This window comes from Contarinia nasturtii, unplaced genomic scaffold, assembly GCF_009176525.2.
Source record: "Contarinia nasturtii isolate CC-2019 unplaced genomic scaffold, AAFC_CNas_1.1 Cnas_scaffold_129, whole genome shotgun sequence".
In the NCBI taxonomy this organism is placed as follows: domain Eukaryota; kingdom Metazoa; phylum Arthropoda; class Insecta; order Diptera; family Cecidomyiidae; genus Contarinia; species Contarinia nasturtii.
This window is the reverse complement of record NW_022197486.1, coordinates 7,755,907-7,762,502: the sequence shown is the minus strand read 5'-3', so window position 1 is coordinate 7,762,502 and position 6,596 is coordinate 7,755,907. Positions and strand designations below refer to the sequence as shown.

At 31.0% G+C, this 6,596-nt stretch overlaps 1 long non-coding RNA gene across 1 annotated transcript; it reads right to left on the bottom strand.

Moving 5' to 3' along the window:
- Nucleotides 1-3,177: 3,177 nt before the first annotated feature.
- On the bottom strand, nucleotides 3,178-5,675 carry LOC116344346. Its single transcript, XR_004201403.1, has 3 exons — nucleotides 4,573-5,675; nucleotides 3,299-3,383; nucleotides 3,178-3,191 (listed from the first exon to the last, which is right to left on the bottom strand). It is a non-coding gene; the product is annotated as an uncharacterized LOC116344346 (long non-coding RNA).
- Nucleotides 5,676-6,596: the final 921 nt, after the last annotated feature.

Below are 6,596 nucleotides of genomic sequence, written 5' to 3'. Positions count from 1 at the left end.
AAAAACTTCTGATACGAAAATAATCTAATTATTTCTAACATTTTAGTTGCGTATTTAATTTATCATTGTGTATAATATATTATTTATATCAAAAGATGTCGATGTACGATTTTTTTTATTTTCAGTTTCTGTTTAATAGTTCTTCTTCATTTATTTGTTAAATTTTATTTTATTTTTTTCCATTTTTACGTCAAAATATTTTGTTTTTTTGTTTTTAGTTGGTTATTTACAGTAAACTTTATCGTCGAAAATGAATAATAATTTGTTGGTTGTTGCTTTTTTTCAGTTTAATTTTAAAGACATTCCTAATGAATAGTATGACTTTTGTTCAAATATTTGTGAAGCAAAAATCTTATACTCTCGTTAAGATAACGAACATTTCAACAGTGAATTTCTCTCTCAATTTGTTCGATCATCGGATTGATTGCATACAGTAAAACTGAAGTTGCTGTTGAGGAGAAGAGTGGTTGTGCAATGTGCGTTTTTCAGCAATTGATATTGGATAAATCAATGGTAGATTATTGTTCGACGATAAAATCCATTTTCAAAATGTCTCAACCCAAATGTTGATTGCATAGATTTAGTGAGATCGTTGGTGTGGTCTTCTGAATCTTTAAAATTTATTTTGAAATAATGTCAAAGGTGATAATGATTCAGGTGATGAAGACGAAGAAGAAGAATTGGGTTGATTGCTAAATGGGTTGGTCGCACTTGGATCGAAATAGAATGTGTTTGGGGGGGTGTGAGTGTTGAATCAAAGCAAATGTACTTTATATTCTGTTTGTTTTTGAAACATTGCCGTGGTGCAAAGATTAAGTGTGAGTTCTTCAAACAATATTAGTAATATCAATAGTCGTTGTCGCATTATGTGTATTCTTCCATGATCGATTGTGGAACTATTAAAAATCTGCATTTTAAATCCATTAAATGTATTTAATTATTAAATATGTACGTCGAAACTAATCTTTTGTGTTTCTTTTAACTTGTATTCATATTTCTCTCTCTCTCTCTCTCGCTCGCTCACACACATGACAATCTCGCTCTCGCTGTCTCTCTTTTCTTTATTTTCCGAGCTCATTCTCTCATCTACATTCACTCTAGTTCACCATCCTTTTTTTTTGTATAGATTTAGTACGTATCCTAAATAATCAGTGTTTAATTCAACTTTGAATATGTTCGGTTATTTTGAATATTAGAGCTTTTTTTGTTCAGTTTTTACTTGGATTGATTCTTGTTGTATTTTAAATGTATTTTTTTTTGTTTGGATTTTCTGAAGAAACACGACGTAAAATATGTTACACATTTATTAAAACATAATTTTTTTTTAATTTTAAATTTAAATCTGGATTTTCTCGTTTACTTTCTTTTATTGAGTGTGTATCTCTTTCGTTCGCTCACTTGGTGTATATATATAATATGGATCAATTTGATTGATTGATTGATTAAGTAAAATTTGTGGTCTGTTCATCGTCATTTGCAGGAAAAGATTCTCGTTCATTCTATATTTGTGTTCATTATTTTTTTTTGTTTTTGATAAATTTACTTAGTTTGTGTGTGTGTGTTTGTGAGTGTGTGTATGTGTTTCTGCTGTCGCTCCTATTTAATTTCTCTCATTTTAATTACTATATTTATAAATAATTATATTTCAACTAAAATTGGGTGTGTTGGCGTGCGATTTTCTATTTCGACGCACAACGAACACATTTATGTTTGTTTTAATAAGTAAGAATATTTCATCAGTTTAACGTGCCAAAATCATCGTCATAATCACAATTCTCAGCACCACACACGAATCAGATGCACTTTGATGAACACAGTTCGTTGTCAATGCGTCGACTGGTTCCCGTGTTTTCTTCTCTTAAATGTGTTTTTTAATATCCTTAATTTTCTCATATCATATTTCATTGTTTTCTTTTTAAATCCCATTTTTTTTTGTTTAATATTTTCTTTGTAAGTTGTATAATACAATAATAATCATAATAATAGTAATAATAATAATAATAATAGTTAGCCTAACATCGAAAACTCTTAGAGCCAATACAAAAGAGTAAATGATATACATATAATATTTATATTTAGACTAAATCTGCTTTCCTTGTGCTTTTCGTTCGTTTTGCTTCATTTGCACGGATGCACGTGGGCAAATACTCGAATCGCACCAAATTGTTCTTAAATGTGTGTGTGTGTATTTTTTTTTCTCATCATCATTCTGTATTCAATCCAATGAAACAATAACAGTATAGAGTTGACCTAATAAATAATAATACAATCATAGTATCAATTTCTTTTGTTCATGTGTTTTCTTAATCTAATTCTTTGTCATAGTGTGTGTGTTTTTTTTGTTTTCGTTTATTTTAGTATCGATTTTTTCAGTAGTAGTTTATTTATCATTTCACAAAATTAAGTTTAATTCTATTTTTTTTAAATTTTTCTTTTGTTCACACTGTTTTATGGATCAGATTTGTTGATCTATTTTTTTTATAAATTACAATACATAATTTAAATTAATTTGTTATAGTATTTTAATTTAAGAAGGATTCTCTATCGAGACAGACAATTTTTTTTCTTTTATTGAAGAGCATAACATATTTGATCCGTTTTCGTTAAATTTTTTGGTGTGAAAATGAAGCTTTTTTTCTTCTTCTCAAATTCAGTTGACTTTTATTTGTTTTGTCATATATCGATGTTTATTTACCAAAAAAAAAACATGGGAAAATTAATGATTGGAGAAATTAAATGCTCCGCAAATGATTCAATACACACGGTCCGAAGGACAATGGACACCATAAAATGAAAATAAGTATTGTTCCATTGTGTGTGTATTTTTTTTTCTTCTTTTCTTTAAACATTTTCTCTTGTTCAGTGTGTTTGTGTTGCCGATCGATGTGATCGTATCGATGGACCATGTCGTTCGTTTAGAGCTGATTCTGTAACAGTTGTGGTTGCTGTTGAATTAATGTGTTCGATGTTTCGTTGGTTTAATGCAACATCGGCTGTGGTCTGCAGTATGGTCGATGTGATGGCGGTTAACGATGTCGTTGTTGGATCTCTTTTATGTAAATTGGCCATAACATGAGCTGGTGGCACAGCAATCGGTATGTGATAATATTTACACTGTTGACGTTTGCATGCATCTTTGGCATGATCGCGACAAACAGCTACACGATGATCGATTACCTCAACTTTATCAGCTGGTAAATGTGAAAAAAGGAGATCAAATAAAAAGGTCAATTAGTCATCATTTTACGGCTTATGGCTTGATAAATAATTTAATAACATTGTAAAAATGGATGCTTACCTTCAGTTAGATGAACAAAACGACATGTTGGCCGATTACACATGGATCGATTAAAATCTTGGCACACCGGGAGGGTGTCCAGTAACTGCACGCATCCCAATCAACAAAATCCCAAATGAAAAATACGCAATGGTGGAAAAAAATGGTGTCGGTGATTTGTTTTGGGTGGGGGAAAGAGGAAAGAGAAAACCAAGAAAAATTCTCATTAGAACACATATACACAATAAATAACCATCATGTCAGAATAAAAAAAAACAGACTAAATGTGATTATACATTTGTAGCAATAAAATCCAAAAATATATATTATACTTGTGTCTGGGGGGAGGCTTTTTGTTTGTTTTTTGTATTTTATGGGGTGGTAAAAAATAGGAATGGTAACGACAATTGTATATGTATATATATAAAAGAATACACTTGAATTGTGGTGTTAATTATTATGCAAAACTATTTGCGTTTCAAAAAAAAAGAACAAACTGGTTTTGAAACTTTTGGTATATACGCTAAACAAGTGTTCTTTAACCAAAACAAAAACTATCCACAAATGTTTTTCGACTTATATTTCTCAGTTATGTTTTTCTTTTTTCGTTTTTTATCTCCCTCTCTCTCTTTCGTTCATTTAACATGATGTAATCACATGAGGTATATTACAGCAAAGTTTATTTGAAACAAAAAAAAGCACCCCATTGTTTTTGCTTTTATTTTTTTTTATTTTTAATTATTGCTTTGGCGCTCCTAGAAATTCTTTTTTTTTATTTTTTTTTATTATTAGCACTTTATTGCGGATAAATTCGCTTCGTCTATCTTTGGATAACTAACCAGGATATTAAAAACAAGAAAAAAAATGAACAGAAATAAACTGAAAAAGGCTGTTTTCATTTTTGAAATTGCCCAAGAAGAAAATGTCACACCAAATTGTAAACAAAAAAAAATCAACAATATTTTGTATTGGCAATAAAAATGCGGCAGACAACATAAAACAATTGGTTTTTGTTTGTGCAAATCCCGTTATTAGCGGCGGTTAGAAAGTGACACACGTGAAAAGCAAACGCAAAGCCAAAAAGCAAATGAACAACGAAAAAGAAGCAAAGCAGTTTCAAAAACAACACAAATTAAAGTAAAGCGTTAAGCATGTCTTTTGTAATTTTAGGCACAAGCTTTTACAACTTTTGAATCAGTATTTCGATGTGTTCGAAAGGAGAATATAAACTATATTTGCCACCGAAAGTCGCTTTCTCATCAAAAACCAAACGCTGATGAATGTAAAATATGAACCTTTAATGAAAAAAGCTCCATCGCGAAAAGCTTCGCTGGGCAAAAGCTCGTTTAGTTTCTCTTTTCGATCTCATCACAATTGATTTCTCGGTGCATTAGTATTCAATTGCAGTAGCAGCAGCAGCAGTAACAACAACAACAGCAGCGAAAAGCATCATCAGCGGAAAAATTCAAACGAAATAAAAAGAAAACGGTTAGCTAAATGTAAAAGCGTGTTATTCTAACGTATAAAGTTCAAAAAGCAGAAATTATCTGGCTTACACTAACGAAAAAAAAAAACACACGGCAGTCACGTTGAATATGTGCTTATTACACTAATTTGAACACATTCATTAGGTCGTCCATGTTCAAACCGAGAATGGAGTTTACGAGATGAAAAAGCGTTCTTATTTTTCGTTCTCTTATTTTTTTTTCTTTCTTTGGCTTAAATGCTATAAAACACTTCATTCAAACACTGGCGATCTATGGGGTATTTTTATGTGTATATTTGTGTATGTGTGTGTGTGTCTGCGTATAAATGTGATGGCCACTAAAAAAAATATATGCTTCGTTACTTCTCTGGACATAAGGATTCGTTTTGCTCAGCGATAAATGTTTGTGAATAAAATCCGAATTGCATTAGCTCATACAAAGCGTTGGCTTTAAAATCTGTCTGACATTTCAAAATTCTGACTGTGGCAAATTTTCGTTGAAACAACAACAACAAACATGAGAGAAACTATTGCGTTTTACCATAGTCAGAAAATAAATGTCAGACAGTGTGTTTTGATTTTGTATTTCGGAACTGGATTTTGTGTGTGTGTGTGTGACACAGTGAAAATGTTCAAAGCCGTCGGTTTCGCAACATGATGGCAAAAATAATTTAATATTCAATTCACCCTGCTGTGAACGACGACGCATCATTTTGGAGCGACGGAAGTGAAGATTTTCGAGCGTCCGGTTTTTTCGCAATTTGAAAACAGCCAAGGAATGATTCGAAAAGCACGCACACGCACACACACAAACTCTACGGCAAATGCGATTTTTGGCCAAAACGCAATATACACATAACGCTAATATAACAATAAAATCAAACATTAACAAGTTAAGCAATTTATATTTAATTATACCTGTCCGTTGGCATCAGTGTAGATAACGAAAGGAGCATTTGAGGGTACATTTGCTGCACCATCATAAACCAAAAATATACACATGCGGTGGCCATGAAGTTTTTATTTGTTTGTATGTATTTTTAATTGAAAATTGTGTGTGAGTGTTTTTTTTTTGTTGTTAATTTTTGTGTGTTTGTGGGTAAAAAAAAATCGTTTGTTTGTATTGAATGCCGATACGATTTTTGTTTATCAATCGAAAGAGTATGAACCAAAGAAATATATTTAACATGTATGCATGAAAAAAAAGAAGAAAAAAAAGACAGAACAAAAATTATGTAGCAAATGAAAAACATTTCACATCAAACAGACCATGCTTAATATAATTAAAATAAAACACTTAAAAAACAAATATCATTTCCACTGGATATGAATGGAATCGCCATTCTCTATTTTTTTTTTTTTGCTTTTTGCTCCACTGTAATATCGCAACGAAAATGCACAAAATGATAATATGAATCAACTGAACAGATCAGCAGCGACACATTGGCTAAATAGTTAAGTGTAAATGGTTGGAATTTTTTTTTGTTGTTTGGTTGTTTGCTGCTTAAAATTCTGGTCATAAACACTCGTTTTCTACCATTCTATAAATTATATAATCGTAGCTCTAATCCAAACCAACAGAAAATAAATCATTTGTTGAACACACACTAGTACCAAGTCGTAAATGATCATTGGTAGCAATAAAAATGTTTGTGTACTAAGCATCATTTTCATCTCTTTCACGACGTTTCAAAGCTACACAAAAACCAAAAATTGAAAAAAAAAACAACTGAAAATTATCGCAAGATGAGATAAGAAAAACCATAAATGGAAAACACGAAAATCAAAATGCACGCACGCAACAAGTAATATATAGGTATACACACAGATCAG